Consider the following 21,915-nt stretch of genomic DNA (forward strand, 5'->3'; position numbering starts at 1 on the left):
TCACGAGTTGTTTGAAAGATGAGGTGAACAAGGGACTGTAAACAAAATGGTGATGAAGGAAAAGACATGTTGTGGAAGCACAGGTAGCTACAGTACACTGTTTTTTTTCCAGAAAATTAGCTTTCTGGTGATAAAGGGAGATTTGGAAAAATCACAGAACAGATCTATTCGGATCTAGCGGCATGGCAATCAAAGCAACACAGGAAGGGAGTGCAGCTGACATATCACAGCCAGGAAGGCAGGGGAAGGAAGAAAGATGTAATTGAGGGGCTGTGGTATTATAACAATAATTAAACTACAAAGAACAGCCTACAGAAAAGAAAAAAAAAAAAAAAAAAAAAAAGGGGGCATTATCCAAACTTAAAACAGCAAAATCCATGCTAGCCTTTAACTTCCTCAGTCTCCTTTGCTTAATACTTCCACTGGCATACTTAGCAAACTCTGTGGTTCCTCAGCTAATTCCCAGTCTCAAAATAAGAGCCACCACCAAAATCACATCCAAACAACTACCCCTAGTTTCCACCTTCCCATTTTCTGAATCACTTCAGACAAGTACCTTTGTGCTGATCCCATATCTTCATTTCCAGTCCCCAATTAAGGTATAAGCATACAATCCTCTTTGAGCTTGTCATTACCTCAATTGAAAAGAAAAATGCTCAAGAACCAAGTATGTGTTCTCTGCTAAAGAACACATAATCACTCATGGACAATAATCCTTCCAGCTGTAGGTCTGATTGCCTTCGGTGGTTGTTTATGACCAGAAGATGCTCATTTAGAAAGTTCCAAGTGTTTCTGCAGCAGAGATCTCTACTGTTAATTAATATTACACTCCTGCCTGCATCCTGAACATCACACATAGCTTTTAATGAGATTCATAACATAAGAATAAATATAACATAGAACATATTACTGCTGAACGTTCTATTTTAGTCAGAATATTTCCAGGTGTAAAAGCTAGTCTTGGAAAGGACTGTTCTTGTGCAGCTTTCCAAAACCACAGAAGGCATTTGCAAAGCCACCCTCCTCAGTTGCCTGCCTCAACCACAGTACCACACCTCTGCTAAATCCAACACAGCTCTGGAGGCAGCTGGAGGGGTGGGGAACTGGCAGCTGTGTGCCTCCAGCTGGCTGGGAATCAGGGAGAGAGCTGCTGAAACCATTTTCCTTGCAATTTCAATGAAAAAGTACTGCAGTGTGGCTTCTCCCTCAACCGGTAAATATTGGGGAAAAAATATTTATAGGCCAAAAGGAAAAGCAGAGAAAAAGCAAAATAAACAACAACAACAAAAAAAAATCCAGATCCAATATTTGCCTTGCGTAAGCTCTGGATACCTCATTACTGTAAAAATTGTAGAACTTAATATACAATACCTGAGCAATAAATATCTTTCTTTTGATACTGATTGAATACAACTTTTATTGCACTTCGTTGATCAAAGAAACCTGTTGAGAATAAAGGAAGCAAAACCTTATTCACCTGTGACTACGAACAACCTTCTGACACAGCTTCCAACATGGTTTTCAAAATTTTGTCTTTCACTTTAATTTAAAAAAATACCAAAACTTCCCAAGGAATACAAGTTGGCAAATATCAGTATTATTTTTTTCTGCCTTTTGATACTTTTGACTCCCTATATATGCAACTATCTATATTGTCTTGTCCCTTTCTTTTGCCAGCAAAAGAAGCCACAATTCCACTTCTAAAATTCAGTACATGTTTTCAGGGGTGCCAACACGATGAAACTACTGCAATGGTTCAAGTCAACAGCTTTCCCTAAATTGTTAATTAAATGTCATTGCCCCTTCCTCAGACAAAAAAAAAAAAAAAATAAAAAAAGCTGCATGTAGATCCCTTTTAAAAACAGTTTTCCAGGTTTACAATAAATTCTTAATAGAGTTCTTATGCCATAAATTATCATACTAATGCCAAAAGCATATCACAGGGCATGAGCACCCTAGACATCACTCTGACCATCAAAGAAAAAACTCCATCTGAAAGTGAAGGAGGTGATCCTGCCCCTCTACTCTGCTCTCGTGAGACCTCACTTGGAGTATTGTGTGCAGTTCTGGTGTCCTCAACATAAAAAGGACATGGAACTGCTGGAGCAAGTCCAGAGGAGGGCCACAAGGATGATCAAGGGGACTGGAGCACCTCCTGTATGAAGATAGGCTGAGAAAGTTGGGGCTGTTCAGCCTGGAGAAGAGAAGGCTGCGTGGAGACCTCATAGCAGCCTTCCAGTATCTGAAGGGGGCCTACAAGGATGCTGGGGAGGACTATTCATCAGGGACTGTAGTGACAGGACAAGGGGTAACGGGTTCAAACTTAAACAGGGGAAGTTTAGATTGGATATAAGGAAGAAATTCTTTACTGAGAGGGTGGTGAGGCACTGGAATGGGTTGCCCAGGGAGGTTGTGAGTGCTCCATCCTTGGCGGTGTTCAGGGTCAGGTTGGATAAGGCCTTGGGTGACACAGTTTAGTGTGAGGTGTCCCTGCCCATGGCAGGGGGATTGGAACTAGATGATCTCAAGGTCCTTTCCAACCCTAACTATTCTATGATTCTATGAAATGTGATTCATAACTGAAAGCTGCAAGGTAAATCCAGACAGAGCTCAAGATGTCCTACTAATATTATAAAGTGATTGCAGCCCATTATGGAGAACCTCTGTTAATATTAAAGCTTTGATCTATGAGATGTTAATTCAGTGAAAATACTTTTTAGTAATGCCACAACAGAAGAATGCATGACAAATATATCAGCAAGATGTGCTCCAAATTGCATACGACATGTAGAAGGGAGGCAGAGACAGCGGTACTGGCTTTATCAGCATTAGTTTGAGATAGCAACCTTCTCTGCTTCCAGTAGCTAACATCTGAATGTATACTTTGGCATTGGATGAGAAACTTCAGCAAGGCTTCAGTACCCTCCACTGTAAGCATACTCAAGCTAAGGAATCTAGTTTACAGGCCATTTACATAAGATAAGGGCCAAAGCTTAAAAAATGAAATTGCAACAAAAAAGCTAATTATCAGTGTCTGACAGTCATATAAAGAAGGTGTCTTGAAACAGCTCCCACTGGCAAATTTCACCAAGGGAATAAGGAAATAGATACATGCACCATGTCAAAAGCTTCAAAACAGGAGAAACTGCAATCTCTCCTGTAGGAGAGATATCTGGAGAATAAGATCAAAGTTCCAAATGATTTTGGAAAGTTAAAGACATGTTCTGCAATGAACAAAGCATTCAGCAAAAGTTCAGCTGAGGAGAGCAATAAATCTGGAGAAGACAAATGCACAAGTACCAAGTAGGAAAAACTCAGTTGTCACTGCAGTTTTGCAGTGAGCATTACATCAATGCAAATCAGAAATGTGACGCTGCTTAAAAAAAAAGACAAACCTTATTAATGGATTTATTCACAATGCAATTTGTGATGACCGGAATGAAATCTGTCAACTTTACTTTCTATTCATGGGCTTCTTCATCCAAAAACAAGGTCTACAACTAGATCTCCTGGGAAAAAGTATAAGGAATAAAGATTTTTATAATTTGGAAACAAATTATTTTGGAAAGACATGTCCGTTTATGTCCTTGTCATAAAAAGTCATCAGCTCCTTCCCAATGTCAGAGCTGTTTCTCCATGTCAGTCTACAAAAGCAGGAGAAGAATCATCATTTTAGTCAGCAGCAAAAAAACCCTAGAATTAATACCACAAAAATCTTTCTAATGATTATGGTAATTAAACACTGAAACATGGCAAACTAGAGAAATCTACTCAAATGTAGGTTCTTAAAAGCAGTGCAGTGAGATCCTGAGACAGTCTCATTATATTTCCTTAAGCCAAAGTACAAGAGGTTAAGTTTGGTAATTCCCATGCCTATTTCAAATCTGAACTCTCAGCCCTGCAGACCAGCCTGGAAAATAGACTTCTGGCACATGCTTGAGATCAGCTAAATTCCTGATGTTCTTTTATTGCACCAAACACACACACACACACTAGAAAGTACCTTCCAGTAAGACCATACAGGTTTTACAGCTGGCTAACGCTGTGCATAGATGTGCCCATTATGAATAATGAAACTAACTCTTAGCAATTAATTTTTTAATGTGCTGCCAAGACTGGTTTATTTTTATGAATGTAAACACACAATAAATGAAAAGACACAAATGAGAGAAGTAAAAGTGATATGCCCTGGATGCAGATTTTATTGATATGTGTGAACCTGTTTCTTTCCAAAGTACAACATAAAAAATGAGAGAGAACTCTTCAGTGATGTGTAGTTCTGGATATTTCTAAAATGAAACATCACACTACATAATATATGTTATGTTGTATAAAACAAGGTAACCATCTTACTTTTCAAAACACAGCATAAAAACCAATCTCAGAGTGTTAAAAAAATAACCCCAGCTTTTGATTGCTTTCCTTTAAATACAAAAGAAGTGAAGAAACTAGTTAGCCTCTGCACGGTCATTTCTACTGTCATTCCCAATTGCATTTAGATATGCCATCAGTATACTCTGAAAATTGGGTTGCCAGGTTTTCATTCTGAGAGATAACTTCTCTCTATTTTCCTTTTTTCTTTTCTTTTCCCTTTTTTCTCTTTCTTTTTACATACAAATATATCAAGAGTTTTAAAACATGTCGAAACCTGCACATTTGGCTTATCAAAAGTGACACTAAGAAGACAGTCATCTGACGAAATAATTTGCTCCTTATCAGGTTAAAAAATAAAAGGCATCACAGATATAGAAAAAAGACCATTTTGCTGTCTGCCAAGCCCTATGACTTTAATGAATACAGTTCTCTTGACATTGAATAGTTTATTTCCATAAATTATTCCTAACTGAATGTAAAGTTATCTAAATGACAGAACGTATACTCATGAGAAAACACAAGGGATCAATTTATTGCTATCTTTGTACTACTATTGCTAGCTCTCTGCTACCTTTGCAGCTGCTGCTGTCTTCACAGTTAGTACAGCTGTTTTGCATCAAAAGCCATACATTAATGTAGTACAAAGTTGAAGCAGAGGGAACTGCTTTTATTCTTATTCAATACTCAAGAATCTGAACTAGTTAGTCACAACACCCTGAGTTAATGTTTTAGTTTATTAGTAATTAGTCATTATATAGGACTTATTGATTCTATAAAAAGCTCTCAGATTTTATCTTCTAAGTTAAAAAAATACTTCAGTAGCCACCACTGTAATGCAGCACCACTTTAATTTTCAAAAGGCCATCTTTATATAAGAAAACCATATATATTTTTCCATGTTTTGTTTTACATGAGTAACTTTGTGACAACCACACCAAATACTATAAAGTATCATTCTTCATAAACCACTCTTTGACATTATCAGTCTTTGATCCTGATAAGAGACTGTTACTTCATACAACTCATCAGGTAAAACAGGATTTCACAGTCTCAACATACTCTACCTACAAAGGAGATGAATGAAAAGAACTACTGAAAGGAACACAACATCTCCCTCCTCAGATCATCTCTTTAGTCTGTTTCCATACTATTAAGAGTGCAATAAAGAAATGATTCCCCAAATATATCATACTACCAACTCACTCTATTAAAAAATGTATGGCAGTGGTGCAATGAAAAAGTTTAACATGTACAAACCAGTGTAAACCAGCTGCAGCAGGAACATCAAGGGGCATCACACAACATGTGATGCATTAACCAATTTAAAATATAAAAAAAGAAATTGTACAAGCCGAAAAGTTATGCATAAATTATCAGCATTTATTGCCAAGAGTTCATATTTACGTGGTCATACTTTTCAAATACATTAGTATGAATATTTGCTTATACTTGATACTTGAAATCCATTATCAATAGTTCTTTATTATTCAGATGTGCGTGCTTCCATTGATCTGCAGAAATTCCAGACATGGATTTTTCTGATATGTGAAGACAAAGGACTAATCATGAGGAATAAAACTGGAATAAGAGATAGCAATAAGCTCTTGTTATATAACAGTTGCTTTTTATTTTTTCCTTCAATGGGCTTTCATCATCCATGTCAGGCAGTTCTACACAATTTTCTATTAAAAATTATCACCATTAAAAGAGTATTCTAAAAATGTTATTGAAGGTAATCGGGATATGACTGATGAGTTCTTCATCTCCTATCATATTAAAGAAATGACAACAGAACGCACCATGTATCATCAGCAGATTAGACTGTAAATAGATAAGGATGACTTCCTAATCCATATGGTTAGATTTATGTCACTGATTTGAAAACACAAGATATCTTTCCTGCAAAAATTCCATTTTATTGCTTAACGACATGACACTGCAAAGACTGGGCTATGGGAGAAGATATTAAATTACTTTTAAATCCTCTGATGCTTCTTAATGCAGACACGTTATTTTGCATTTTAAGAAATTACGTATTTTGTGGTTTACTTCTACCTTCTCACATTTGCAGTATCTCTTCATTGTGTTGCTACTTAGGTAGACCAAATGTGTTAGCAAACTCATTCTCCTGACATCTTAAGTCACCAGCTATGCCACTTTAGAATTTTTCTTAAAGACTTCTTATTGTTGCTGCCCCAGTACCAAACATTATCCCACACAGAAACATAGGAATTATGAACTCCTGCCTATAGTGTGTGCCAAAGGACCTCACAGTTACTATACTCCTGAGTGCAAACACTCAAACTTTCTGCATTCTACTTTTAATTACAAAGCTTGAAAGGAGCAATGGGGAATTAAGAGAGAACCCTTACTCTGAGGAAAGCCACCAAAGTTTAATTGTGTGAAGACTCTAAAATTGCAGAGAAACTACAGAAAATGATGATGCTTCTTCCAGAAGAATAAATCACATAATCTTTAAAAGCATGGCAGTTAGAACTATTTGCGGTGATAAAACCTCAAATGTGTGTGTTTTAATGTTTTTCAGTTTTGGTGAAACTTTTTACAATCTTCCTACAAATGGACCATTATTGCAGTGAAAGTAAACCCATTTTATCATCAACTGCTTTAGTCCTTTTTGAATAAATGCTGGGGGTGGGGGAGGTGGGGCGGGTGTCCACAATACTTTTTCCACATAGGAACTCTGCTTTCTTTAACTTTCTGTACTTACCCTCTCTGCTCCTGTTCTAGGCAAAGCAAGTCACTTTAATCCAAAAAACCCCCACATTTCTACAAAATGAGACAATCTCAGTACTAAACCCCACTGCCTTCCTTGCTCTGGTGCTCACATTCCTCACATCTATCTCCAAGATGGATTAGTGAATTTATAAAACTGGAAACTTTAAAAAAATCTGTTGATTTTCTACCAAAGCAGTTCCCTGGTCCAACTCACCACAGGACTACACAAAATTTGATGTTAGTATACAATAGCTAGTGTGAATAAATAAGCAAAAGGAAGGTGACACTGTTTCTGTCCACAGCAGAATTATTTCTTCAGCTACTTGCTAGACTCTGTGTAATAGGCAATCTAGTGGGACCCGGATGAGCAAGTGCTGTAACATAAATGAGGTTTCCAAACTGAGTAGACTTTCTAAAAATTTCATGAAACCAAATCGTTAGCATTCTTATTTAATATGATAAATGTTTTATAGTAGCCACATAACTAAATCATGCACTCTAAATTAGCAATATTACCTCTTTATAGCCGCAAAACACATTTCTAGTCTCTAATTCATATTCCTAAAACCTAGCTAAGCATTGTTAAGATGAGAATTATATTTTGAGTGAGTCTGTGGACAAAAGGCTGGAACTGACTTCTGCCCCTACCCTTCTGTACCACTTCTGTAGGCTACAGAATACAGCAAGCTGCAGAACAACCCTGCATGTGTGAAAAGATGAGAGGGTTCCCCTAGCCACTAAGACACACGGCTATTCAGAGATAAATTAAAACCTGTCTAGCTTTGGTGATTCTTTAGTGGTCTTTGGTGCTCTTAATGAAGAACTCAGGAAACAGAGGTGTTTGTTTTTTTTTTTAAATTAATCTGTGTCACAGTGCCAGAGAAACAAATAAACAGATAGGTTTTGAAGGAAACAAACGCCTGTTAGTCTGCTGATAAACAAGCCATATAGCTGTTATTTAAACCACAGTCCTTTTAAAGACCTATGTCCCTAAAAGTTTTTATTATCTTATTGTTATTTTGAAATAGGAGTATTTATATGAACTTAAATATCTAACACCTTATTTTGATCCTTTAATTTGCTTGATTTCTTTCAAATAGAAAGTTGTATTAATTTCCTTTATACTGTCACAAAGAACAATTCATATAACTACCTAAATCTGTAATCCACATGACTTGTTCATTTTGCTTCATCATCTAGATACCAAAGCCACAGCCATCCCTTGTCACTTAATAAGGCCAGCTTGTAAGTAACAGTTGGCTTTCTAAAAGATTCAAAACCTACAAAAATAGTTCAGTGATAGTATTTAAAATATGCCCTGCAGATGGCTGCACAATTTGGGTTTCCATTTCGTTCTTTTGTTACATAACTTTTAAGTTGTTTACTTTTTCCCTCTTGCAATTTAAAAACAAAATAAAAAACATTCTCAACCCTACTTTAAACAGCTGCATTTTCACGTAATTTAATACTTCATGATTTTAGAAACAGTTAAATTAAAAGACTTTAATACATCCCCAAATACTAATTTAGCTCAATCTGTGAATTAGATATTTACAGTAATATTACAAAAGTCAGACACAAAGAGGTTATAACTTGCCTATTTATGACTCACTGACACAACCAGCAACAAAACCAAAGAAACCTTTCATTGTGATTTTAAAAAAATCTCCTGCCACTTACATATTCTACTCAATAATTTCAGGTCACTTAGATGTCCTCCCAAACAAGCCACTGCACTCTCCTCTTTATCAAATTTCACTTTGAGATATGCTTGCCACAGCACTTAGTACAGGGCCTAAGCAAATTTTTTAAAATACACATTATGTTCAAATTAGGACAATCAATTTATACTAACTCTTCTACATCTTCAAAAAAGTCCCCAAAACATACTGGGTTCAAGTCTGAATTTTATGTCATATACGAAGTGCTGCAATTCACAATAAACCAAAAGCTTTTATGTGCACATTTAATCTTATGTCAGGCATGACATCTTATGAGAAGAAAAAATTAAACATCTTACATCTCAGCAGTAGAGACCTCGCGTATGGCTAAGGTTCAGAAAGTCACTGCAACACAATTGGGTGAATTTTGAAAAACACATTCTTCCCTTGTGCAGCCAAATTCAGCCTTGCTTTAATCTGTGCCCAAGTGCAAAGGAATGGATTGCTATGATATATGCATAAATTCTTAGTTTCATCTTGAAAATTTGGGTGGCTTTGTAATTTTTATTTTTTTTTTAATTGAATCTATTTAACAACATTTGGGGCTACAAATAATTTTTCCATGTTTCTAATTCTAAGTGCCCATCACTTAGGTGTGTTTTTCATTTTTGTTTCTGTTGCCTCTAGCTTGTACTAGCATTCAAAAAAAAAAACTATCTCAAGCACAGCGGAAGGATATCATTCTGTTTTAGACCTTTATCTTTTAACAATGTCTGGGATCAGCAAGAAATGTTTGGGCCTAAAAGAAAGCACTAGTAATTGCTAGATAAAAACCTGCTGAAGAGAACTGTTTGGTCTTTTACAGTATGTAAAATCACAACTTCTCAATGATATATCAACTGTAAAGACAAATATGGAAGTGAATTTGTTCTTTTAGGTTAGGGTAGAAATTTAGAGTCTTTCTTTTCAAGTGACTAACTAATTAGAAGGTATCTACTGTGATTTCATGGTGTTTGGGATACACAGTCATGTGTGCCATTCCCCCCATGCAACTTTAGTGTTCCCTCCTAAGAAAAAGTGTCTTCAATTAAATCTGATTTTCCTTCTTTTTTTCAGCCTTCTTCCTCCTCCTGCTCAGAAAAATAAAGCTGAATTTTGAACATGAAAAGTTGGCTTTTTTAGAAATAGACTTTGGTATGAGCTTTCTTCTAAAATGTCATGGTCAATTCTTTCCTTGTTTTACTTCACAAGATATTCAAGCAAACAGAGGAAGATTTTCATATTAAATTTCCTGAGACAGAGAGTCAGAGTCATTAGCTCAAGCAGGAAAACCCCTTTGAACACCAAGGTAGGGGTCAAGGTCACAAAGGCCTCTCTTGTATCTCCTGATGAAAAAAATAACAGTTTCTGGTATATCATCTGCTTTCTCAGATCTCATCCATTTTATTCTTTTTTTTTTTTTCCCCCTTAATTTGGAACTGATCTTTTGATACTTGTGAAGCAAAGATATAAACAATATTGAAGACACTGCCAGTAGTCATTTGCTATGCACCCACTAAGGAAGGAAGACTAAAACCACTGTTGAGATAGAGGAATAATGCAGATTTGCTTTAATAAAAAAAAATGAGGGTTTAGAGATATTAAGCAGATTTAACCTGTGATTTTCCACAGTACATAAGGATGCAGAAATGGTGATATGCAGATATGCAGTCTAATGAATTAAGCTAGACCAGGATTCCAGGAATACTGGTTTTATTTGGGTTTTCTTCAGCTTTACAACTCAGTTTCTCTACCTTTTTCCTAATGAAAAGAAACTCTGGTTGAACTGTTTGAAATGTCTACATCAAAAGAACACTACAGAAGCCAGATATTTTATTTACTGTATTTTACATTTCATTGAAGAGGTGTTCTGAGGATAAATGTACCTGATACTAAAGAAAAGGTCGGAAAGTCATTTGAAAATGGAATTCCCTTGTGGTTAATAGCACATTTTAGGCAGCAAAGCCTCTAACTGTGCAAACAAAAAAGAAACACTCTGAAACCACTGTTTATCTTGAAACCAGTGAAACATTCAGAAATTCCCCATGTCAATACTTATACTAACTTTATTTGGGTTTAATTAAAGTTAAGTTTCTTTATCTGCTGTTTTGCCAATTTTCTTCATTAAAATTTGCAGATATTCATCTGAGTACCTGTTGGTTTTTTTTCAGTACGAACTAGCAAGAATGACTAAAATTATTTGCCTACGACTTGTCAGAACAAACCCTTAAAGAAAAGCAATCCTGAAATTTGACAGTACAGAATGGTAACTTCTAAAACACATATCTCTGACCTCAGTTCAATATAGCTTTACAAGGTAATAATTCCTCTTTAATCTCTTCAATAAGTTCTACCTTCATTTTCATTTAATTTGCTTTGTTACACTATCATGTAAATACAGGTATTCCTGAGGTACATTTAGAAACATATAACATGCAAGCTAAATTCAGTTACTAAAGTTGCATGCAAATCCACAAACCATAATTCTAGCAAGGCTACACTGCATTTACATAAAAATAAAACCAAACTGAAAAGGAATATCCCATTTCAAATACCAAGATGCAAAATGTTTGAAATAGAGTGCTAAAAAAGTAGGTACAAAATGAGCTTTTCCACTATAAACTACCGTTAGTGTCCGTGGTCTCACTGCTAAGAGCAAGGATATTCTGCTCTGTGGCATGTTCCCAAAAAATGATACTCTAAAATATACAGCAAATCAATATCACTTTAATTATAGAAACTTAAAACTCCTTCAGGATTAGGTAATTTACTTTAAAAGTATCCACTGTGATAAATATAACTCATTGCATGCTTTTCTTCTGACCTACTTCAAATATTCTAAATAAAAACTACCTGCCAAAGTAAATCTAAATTCTTAAAATATGTGTTGAGTGAACATATTGTAATTCAACCATCTCTCCAACCCTCGATTCAGCTGAACTGGCTGTAAAAAGTTAAATAAAAATAGTAGATGCAACTTCAGTATGACCCCACATCTTCTTCTAATTTATATAAAAAGAGGAGATGTTTATGTTTCTTCATCCACCAAAGTCTTTGTGATATAAGATCTCATTTCATCATGTTATTTGAATTATAGCAGCATTTCCCCCTGCTGGGCCTCTTGAGTGGAATAACAATGTCAGCATGAACTCTTTAGTGAATTTAGCTTTCTGGTCGTGTTATCACAAATTGGTTTGAGTACACAGGCTGCAAAAATGCAGAATGACAATTCAAATAACCCGCAAGGGAGAAGAAAGCTTTAATAGCTTCTTGCCTGTCAACTGGTTATTATAAGATGATGACAAACAGCATTACACTGGTAACATTTTTAGACATTTGAACCCTGCTTTAGAACAGATTAACTCCAGATCATATTTAAAAAGTCAGAGGGCTTAGAAGATGAAAAATCATACTGGCAAGTCCACCTATCTTAGAAGATTATTATTGCTATGAAAAATGAAACTTAATGATAGTCAAAGACTTAAAGACCAAGAAATTCAAAGACTGAAAATCTGGAACTACACTCATGTAACTGTCTAGTGGTGTACCTATTTATTCCAGTGTTAAAAATAAAGCAGCTATTATACTTTTTTTTACAAAATGCCTGTTTGGAAAAGGCTATATCCCAAGCAGGCAACTCAGATTTTCTGACTTTTGACCTTTAATTTCCACATTATGTGGAAGAAACAAAAATGAACAGTATAGGAAGTATATCAGAAATTCTGCATACATGCAAAGTCAGCACCAGGAAAAATGTATTATAAAAGTGCACTATTTTTGCCTTTTAAAATTATAATCCTTTTTTTCTTTTTTTTTTTTTTTTTTTTTTCTACAGCATTTACGGAATATGGGCTCCCTCCAGTGGTAAATTTAACATTCAAAACTCTTCACACTTGCTTATGCACTTAATTGTATAGTCTAATAAAAAACAGCCACACACATTTAAGGTTAAAAGATCAAATCCCTCTGGGGATGGGATTTCTATTTATGTTTGTTTTTTTTTCTTTCCAATTATATCAGATATTGACAGCATTTTTAATGACTTTATTAAATGTCACACAAAATCTACAGGTTGCAAATGAAACTTTTCAACATTTTAAGTTTCAAAACAAACTGTTCCCTCCAAAGACCTCAGGTTTTTAAGTCAAGCCAAACCTTTGAAAAAAAAATTTACATGATTTGTGAAATTCATATACTCTATATTTTACCAGTTTGTTGGTTTCTGTTTTGGTTTGGGTTTTTTTGTTTGTTTGTTTTGGTTTTGGTGGGTTTTTTGCTGGGTTTTTTTTTTTTTTTCTAATCCTATGTAGTGTCAAAGCCTACAAAGTATGATTGGCATCTCAGAAGGATGCATTACAAATCAATAAAATTAATTCCTTAGGGAAGAAGAAGACATATCTTCCAATTCTGGCCAAGATTTGCTCTGTTCCTGCCTATCCCAGAATGCAAGATAAACTTTCACTCTTAAAGCTGTATCAGTTCAAGACACTGTGACTAATTCATATAAGTGTTCTTGGCTTTGTCTAATTCCAGAGACAACATAGCTTACAAGAAAGCTGCTAACTTTGTTACAGCTACTTTTACCTCCTGATTTGCTCACTATGAAATACTTCCATTTACAAACTTCACTGCAGCATGACTACAGTTTGCTTTTCATTTTATTCTACACTACTTATACACTACTTACTGTTCTCTCTGCTATACAATGTTGCATACCTAGCAAAGAGAGTGACTGAGACAAGCCCTCTTGGTAAACATCTGCTTGGAACCACAAAGTTGCTAAGCCACAAACCAGCAAATCACATACACTTAATTTTAAACATGTTGCTTAGTTTGCTTTTGTGGAACTACTTTATGCTTGAAGATAACCTCTGCTCAGAAGAACTACTAGATTGTGATGCTCATTACTGAGGGTTAGACTAAACGCCCTTTAATGGTCCCTTCCAACCCAAACTATTCTATGAGCAGGAAGGTTGGAACTAGATGATCTTAAGGTCCTTTTCAACTGTAACTATTCTATGATTCTATGATTATAAAAATAAAGGACAGATAGTCATTACAACTCATGGTAAGACTCCAATATAGGTGAAATTAGTAAGTCACAAAAAGTAATGCTAGCCTGTTACAATTACGCTGGCTTTCCAAGCAGTTCTCTCCTTTGAGAGGACATCACGTGGAAGTTTTACTTTTTACACAAGGAAATAGGAAGCTTGAATGCACAGCTTGCTTTAATTTTATAGTCTATACTATGCCTACTATGAAGCAAAATACTGATTCAGGTGTCAGCATTCCAGACAAAAAGATCTGAAATGACCCAGTGGAAGAAGCAATTACATTTAATCAGTTTTGTTGGTTTGATTGTTTTGCTTGGCTGTTTTTTCCCTGTAAAAACAAACAGTAATATATTTTTAACTTCTGTTCTGCAAAAAGTAAAAAAAAAAAAAAAAAAAAAAAAAAAAAAGCAATTTATCCTCTCTCCATGAAACCACCAGCTTGAAAAAAATATTAAAAAAAATAATCACAGCCACAGTGCCATGGTGTAATATCTGTAGAACAGATTCATGAGAAGAGAATCACCTAAATATACGCAAGTAAAGCACATCACATATAGAGCTAATCTGGCTGAAATCTCAGGAATCATAAATTCAAGCATTCCAGCATTCCTTGGGAAATAATGTTACCTGAACTGTGACTTGGATTGCTCTGTTGGATTATTTGAAACAATTAAGCTATCTTCTAAGAGACAAAAGGACATAAATTGGCATTTGCTACTCATGAAAAAGTATGTGTATTCTATCTGTGCAGTTGTCTCAATTTTATAAATAGGTATGCACAAAGAAACAATGTAAATGGTGTTGTATTTCAACACAACCTAGTGCATCAATTTCTCCACTCTATCAGCATATGATGCATGTTTTGACATAGAACAGAACCTCTCATTTATTCACAACTCCCATTTCCTATCAGTTACTTTTACAAAATATCATTTTATTCAGCATCACGCCAATGAAGTTTTTTCTACTTAAATTCACGGATATAGATGACTCAGAGAGATGAATTTGTGAGCATCCTAACAGAGAACATGAAACCACACACGGATGGGAGGGATCTCAGAGGCTCTGTAACCACTGTTTCATTGACCTTAAATTGGTATGTGTGACTTGAGAGTGCTAGCATCCGAGGTAACAGGCATCAGAGGCACAGGCACAGCTGTATTAAGCTACTCATATTGTACTGAATGAATATATCATGCAATCAGCACGAACCCCTTTTATGCCCCCCTCTTTCACTAGAATTCCTTCTTGGCCTTTGCCCAGCAGGATATGTCCAGTAACCAACTCATCACCCTTTGAAGTCAATGCTAAAATATCACTTTCTTCAACAAGAAAGGACACAGATAAGAGAGCTGGCATTTACTGGACCAGCCTCTCAAACTTTGTCACAAAGGCAGAGCTGATCCCAGATATCAGCAGCAAATACAATTGCTGAATAATCCCTTCCATACAAAGTAAGATTTCAAAATGTTTTTAATGGATAGCTCCAAGTTACCAGGTTCATGATGCACAATCAAGAAAAAAGATTAAGCCCTTTGGAAACTTTGGGAGATAGACTGAGATAAGGTACCATGAGTGCTGTTTTCTACCTTTCCTTAGAACCACAAGCAACTGGAAGCTTCTGCAAACCTTGGGAGAATTTTATACCACGAACTAACAGAAGATACACAGTGATGTTTCTCCTGCATATCACAGACAAGGCACAGGAGATTAAAGAGTAGCAAGGGCCATCAAGACAGCAAGCCCAAACAGCACCAGAAGCCTAGAGAACAGAGACACAGGAAGACACCAGAGGCCCCTGGACTACAAATCACAAATGGTCTGCTATGGATCACCAAAAGAATGAAGCCTTGGCAGTTGGCTAGAACTGGTTTTAGGACAGTAAAAAGAGAACAAAGAATCTGTATCTGACATATGTAAAATATCCCACACACTTTGAAAATAACAAGAAGATGTAAGACAGTCACAGACTGTAGAAGAGTAAGAACAAAGGAAAAACAGAAAGGGAGGACTGACTCCAACCTTATCTCCTCCAGTAAAAACACATTTATCTGTGTCTGTCTTCCCTCACCTTCTGCAGAGGACATACTCTACTTTTTCATTTCCCATTTACCACACTGTCACTGAAGCTCTATGGTCACCATTAAAGTACTCTTTTTGATCTAGTATTGAGTTAAGTAAATAAGAATGTTAAAAAGCAGTGTGTATGCATGTATGTATTTTGCTGCAACCTTCCCATGATAACTGGTTTGAGTTCCCAATACCAAGTCAAACTAAACTTCAGCACAATACAACATTTAATAAGAGCACAAACGCATTAATTCACTTCTGAAATACTTGGTAATAACATCAGACTTTTCCTTGTCTCCTTAGCTCCCTTTGCTAGGGGTGACATACCACCTATCACTTTAAATCTCACCCTGCTGCTGGGGCTCCATTAACATGCTCTTGAAAGAAGGACTGGTGTAAAGGGGGCTTGTATTTAGGAAATAACTTCCTTTAAGTCCACTTTCAATTTCTTTGTAACATGGCCTGAATCCTTAGTGCTTTAATGGCTCAGGATATGGAGTGCTGCAATGGGATTACGTTTTTTGTAATTTTCCATTACTTTTCTGTAGCTTGGTCAGAAGGCTTAACCAGGAAGAAAGCAGTGATGATATACAGATATAACAGCCTGCGAGTTAATGTGACCAGAAATAAAAAAAAATTAAAAAAAACCCCAAAACATTGATTCTTAAGAAAGAAGGTGGGAAACAGTCTAGGAGATACAGCTACCTGTGTCATTTGCTACAGAAAATCAGTGACTGAAGTAATGTAAAATACTAAAAGGCTACAGCACTTTAAGGTTTCTAACATTATTTGGTGTACAAGATGAAATAAAGTAATAAATGCACAATCTATGCTTCAGACCAAAATGCAGTATTTGCACAAATCCTGTATTTATATTTTTTTCTTCTTTTGAGGTTGTTTGAGAGGGGGTTGGGGTTTAGCTGTTTGTTCGTTTATCACTGGATGCCAAAGTGGATGAGCTCTGTGCCAAAATTCAGTTTTACCTGTATGAAGTATCTTCATTAATATGTACTGAATTCTTGAATTGCTTCATTTACTTCCCAAAATACAGTGAACAAGAACTCAGATACACAGCTGTTACCTAGCATACCGACGGCTTAAGCGCTCCTCCAAGAAATGGAAGACTAGATTGACTGTGATCATTAAAGTTGAAGGACTGACTGTGAGAATGAAAACCTTAGGCCCATTGTACAAGAGAATCTGGTTTGAGACCATCTTAAAAACCTGACCATGCACAAGTTCATGGGACCTGATGAATCCATTCACGAGTCCTGAAGGAGCTGGTGAATGAAGTTGCTAAGCCACTATCCATCATATTTGAAAAATCATGGCAGTCAGGTGAAGTTCCCGACGACTGGAAAAAGGGAAATATAACCCCCATTTTCAAGAAGGGGAAAATGGATGACCCAGGTAATTACAGACCAGTCAGTCTCACCTCTGTGCCTGGCAAAACCTTGGAGCAGATTCTCCTGGAAGGCATGCTAAGGCACATGAAAAACAAGGAGGTGGTTGGTGACAGCCAGCATGGCTTCACTAAGGGGAAATCCTGCCTGACCAATTTGGTGGCCTTCTATGATGCAGCTACAGAACTATGGGCAGGGGTAGAGCAGGTGACATCATCTACCTGGACTTGTGCAAAGCCTTCGACTCTGTCCCACATGACATCCTTGTCTCTAAATTGGAGAGACATCAATTTGATGGGTGGACCACTCGGTGGATAAAGAACTGGCTGGATGGCTGCACACAAAGAGTTGTGGTCAATGGCTCGATGTCCGGCTGGAGACTGGTAAAGACTGGTGTCCCTCAGGGATCGGTGTTGGGACCAGTCTTGTTCAACATCTTTGCTGGTGACATGAACAGTGGGATTGAGTGCGCCCTCAGCAAGTTTGCCGATGACACCAAGCTGTGTGGTTGATATGCTGGAGGGAAGGAATGCCATCCAGAGGGACCTTGACATGCTTGTGAGGTGGGCTGATGCCAACCTTATGAAGTTTAACTGTGATAAGTGCAAGGTCCTACACCTGGGTCAGAGCAATCCCAGGCACAGTTACAGGTTGAGCAGAGAAGACATTCAGAGCAGCCCTGAGGAGAAGGACTTGGGGGTGTTGGTCCATGAGAAAATGAACATGAGCCGGCTTCAGTGTGCGCTCGCAGCCCAGAAAGCCAACCGTATCCTGGGCTGCATCAAGAGGAGCGTGACCAGCAGGTCGAAGGAGGTGATCCTGCCTCTCTACTCTGCTCTCGTGAGACCTCACTTGGAGTATTGTGTGCAGTTCAGGTGTCCTCAACACAAAAAGGACATGGAACTGTTGAAACAAGTCCAGAGGAGGGCCACAAGGATGATCAGGGGACTGGAGCACCTCCCGTATGAAGACAGGCTGAGAAAGTTGGGGCTGTTCAGCCTGGAGAAGAGAAGGCTTCATGGAGACCTCATAGCAGCCTTCCAGTATCTGAAGGGGGGCTATAAGGATGCTGGGCAGGGCTCTTCATTAGGGACTGTAGTGACAGGACAAGGAGGAAAAGTTTAAAATTTAAACAGGAGAAGTTTAGATTGGATATAAGGAGGAAGTTTTTTTCTGTAAGGGTGGTGAGGCACTGGAATGGGTTTCCTAGGGTAGTTATGAATACTCCATTCCTGGCGGTGTTCAAGGCTGGACGGGACAGAGCCTTGGGTGACATGGTTTAGTGTGAGGTGTCCCTGCCCATGGCAGGGGATTGGAACGTGATGACCTTAAGGTCCTTTCCAACCCTAACTATTCTATGATTCTATGATTTTCTCCTCAACAGGAGTACTTTACACAAATACTCAAACCAACAGGTTAGGATAAGTTTTGGCATACAATAATGTTAATTGCCATTCTTAATAACAATTACTGAGGTTGTGGCATTTTTCATTCATGAGTTACAATCAAAAACTAAAAACTTCTTCCTATGTCACAGAAGCAGTGAAAGAAATACAACGTATTGCAAACTGTATACATTTTTGGTTGTTCAAGTAAAATTTTGGAAGCCAAAATACAATTTTGTTCTTCTTCCTTCACACTGAAACAACTGAAATACTGTATTAATCCGTGCCTGCTGGATCAGATACCAGGACTCTCTATAGACCAGTAACTACTGTTATCACTAAGGGAAATCTTATTCAAGTCAAGTGAGCATTTAAGTATCACAGGCATAGTGGATTGGCTTTAGACCTGGGATTACAGATGCTCTATTATAATAGTGATTGGTATTAGAAAGACATAAAACATGTCAGGCGTTGCAGGGGTAGAGGCAGAAAAACTCTTTGATGGTGGATTCTCAGCGCATGTAGGTAAGATAGGTATCTACGTACACGCTGTGGCTGTGGGAGCTTAGGGAACAGAGTAGGGAAACAGTGTAAATTAATTTATTCTGCTTGTGCTCTACCTAGCCAGAAGATGTATGGCTGCAATAGCACCTGATTCAGTACATCTTGCCTATCACCTTGGGCTTTACTTTAATGCAAATTATGGTTAGGTGACTTCTGGCTAACTCTAAAAATAGGCAGAATAATTTTCTATCCATCTGCATTCAAAAACATCACAAAGGCATACTACTCAACAGACAAAGCTTTGAAAACTCATCACTTGATACAAGGAGGTTGCATCCAAAAGCCTGACAATCTGATGAAACTTCACTTTCTTTTAGTATATGGCACAGAACAAGTCCACATTAATATTAATGTAGCAGTCCATAAATAAAGAGTAAGATGAAATAAAGCCATAGCCGTTAAAGAAAGAATATAGGTCACTGATATTACTGTGGTTTTACCATCCCATGGTTACCACCTCTTGACTAGTTATGACATAAAATTTTACAACTCACAAATGTCATACAAATAAAGCATTCATTAAACAGTATTAATTTTAACGTGATAAGAATCAGCTGAATAAAAGACATAGAATTTTGAATACACAAGAAATATTATGTAACAGATTTAACATCAGGTTCTGTAGGTTTAAGAAATGCAAATAACTAAGTCAATGCTTCCACCATTCTTAATTTAAAATGTTATAATCCTGAAACAGCAGAAAACTAATCAGTCTTAATAATGTACGCTACATTTCAATAGTTTATGAACTATCTAGTGAGATGTGTTCCACAACACATATTCTTTGACTTTAAATCAAAAGGTCTTCATATTTTTCATCTTGACAAAATGCAAAGGGCATTGGTGTTCTACGAAAGCCACTTATCAATCCAAGTTAAAACCTCAAATATTTGTCTTTCTGCATAGAGATTAGAACTCTTACTTCATGGGGATTAGCAGTTTAGGTTGATTTTTTTTCTTTGATCACAATGTAAATTCATTGTAACCTCATACCTCATAATGACCCATCTGTTAAGCTTTTTCTCTTCAGTAGCTGTTAAAATTAGGACAGGATTTGTTGGTCGGTTATTTTTATTCACAACCACATTAATGCAAGTCCTAAACTAATCAATTTGCATTATGTAGCCTTTCATGCAGTTTGCACAGATTTACAGCTTGGTTGCTTTATCTAGTCTCATGCCTGTAAGACAGCTGTTAGTCATTTAGCTAATCTAATTCTAATCCCCAGGGGGGTTCTGCTTTGGCCACTGAAAGATAGGTACAGGGACCACAGTTTAATATCTGAAGTATCTTATGCCACTCCTATTTATTTTTTTCCTTATGATTCTGGATCCAAAATTTTTGTGAAAATGTTCATTAGAACTATCTGAATAATCAGAGAGTAACAGTTATTGGCTACAGTTTGCTTCTAATTTTAATTTTTTCATTGGTCTGTTTAACATGCCTTGTATCTTTTAAGCCTGTCACACTGATTTCAAGGGATAGTAAGCAAAGATTTTTTTTTTTATGCATTCAATCTACACAAAGCTATAAACCATTTTCTGTGCAGCGGTTTTGTTTCCTCTGCCACTTAATTTTTTTCTCTTATGTTTTTTATGATACTTAAAGAAATAAGGGGAAAAGAAAAGATTAAACCTTTCCTTGTTTGACTGTGTTCCAGCCAACAGATCATATCTGTAAAAGACTGTGGAGCTTTCTCATTAAAATTCAGAGTCTCTAGATGACTAAACTTAATTGGCGAGAAGTCAAGGAACATAGTTGTTTAAATTATGAACATTTCTAAAAACAGTGCATTATGATGAAAGTCGTCTATTTATATTGTGCCATTTCGTTATAATTGTAGTTTCAATGGATATTTTATCTTGCTGTTAAAAAGGTAGTAAAGTGAAAAGCTGGCAAAAATGAAACAGCTTAATCTGCTGAATACCAACAATCTTCAAAGAAAATTTATTTTTACATAGAAAGTAAATTTAGATTTTAAAAGTTAAATGCCCTTTTTCCTAATGCTATTTATATACTTGAGTACACAGCTGCTTGACAGCTAATAAACAAGCTTATATTTAAACAAGAAGCAAAGATAAAGTGCTAGCTATCTAATAATCGATAGAAGTTCTGCCTCTGAGCTTCACCAAACAGCTTACTTTAATAATGAAATCACAAACTATAAATGATGAAGATTGCAGGCTGGCAAAAGATTGTGCTCCCATTTAAATTAATGGCAAAACTCTCCACACCATCTCTTGCCCCATCTAGCTAGGCCATAGCCTGGTCTTAATCAAATCACACTCCTATGTAATAGCTACCTTCAGCTGACCTCTCACATATTTTCTTGGTAATCTAATGTGCCTAGTAAAGATTGACAGTAGTCTCTCACTAACCCTCTATACACCCTTGCTAAGACTTGTTCACCTTTGGGCATGAATTTACTGATGAGTGAGTACAGAAAGGGCAATCTCACTACCCTTATGTCATTAGCGTAGGTCAGCAAGTCATGTCTTCGTTGTGGCACGAGGCTGATTACCCACTGGCACTCAGCTGCATGGGGTCTGCAACACATCTGTGCTGATTTGACCCTTGGAAAAAGGATGGGGGAAAAGCAGGGAATGAATCAGGCAGTTCAAGCACTGGC

At 36.7% G+C, this 21,915-nt stretch overlaps 1 protein-coding gene across 2 annotated transcripts in view; it reads right to left on the reverse strand.

Annotated features, from left to right (window-relative positions):
* Positions 1-21,915, reverse strand: part of ZNF385D (zinc finger protein 385D) — a gene marked incomplete at its 5' end in the record, with an annotated part of 434,342 nt that overhangs the window by 223,638 nt on the left and 188,789 nt on the right. The window lies entirely within an intron of this gene.

Source organism: Psittacula echo, assembly GCF_963264785.1.
Source record: "Psittacula echo genome assembly, chromosome: 2".
Lineage (NCBI taxonomy): Eukaryota > Metazoa > Chordata > Aves > Psittaciformes > Psittacidae > Psittacula > Psittacula echo.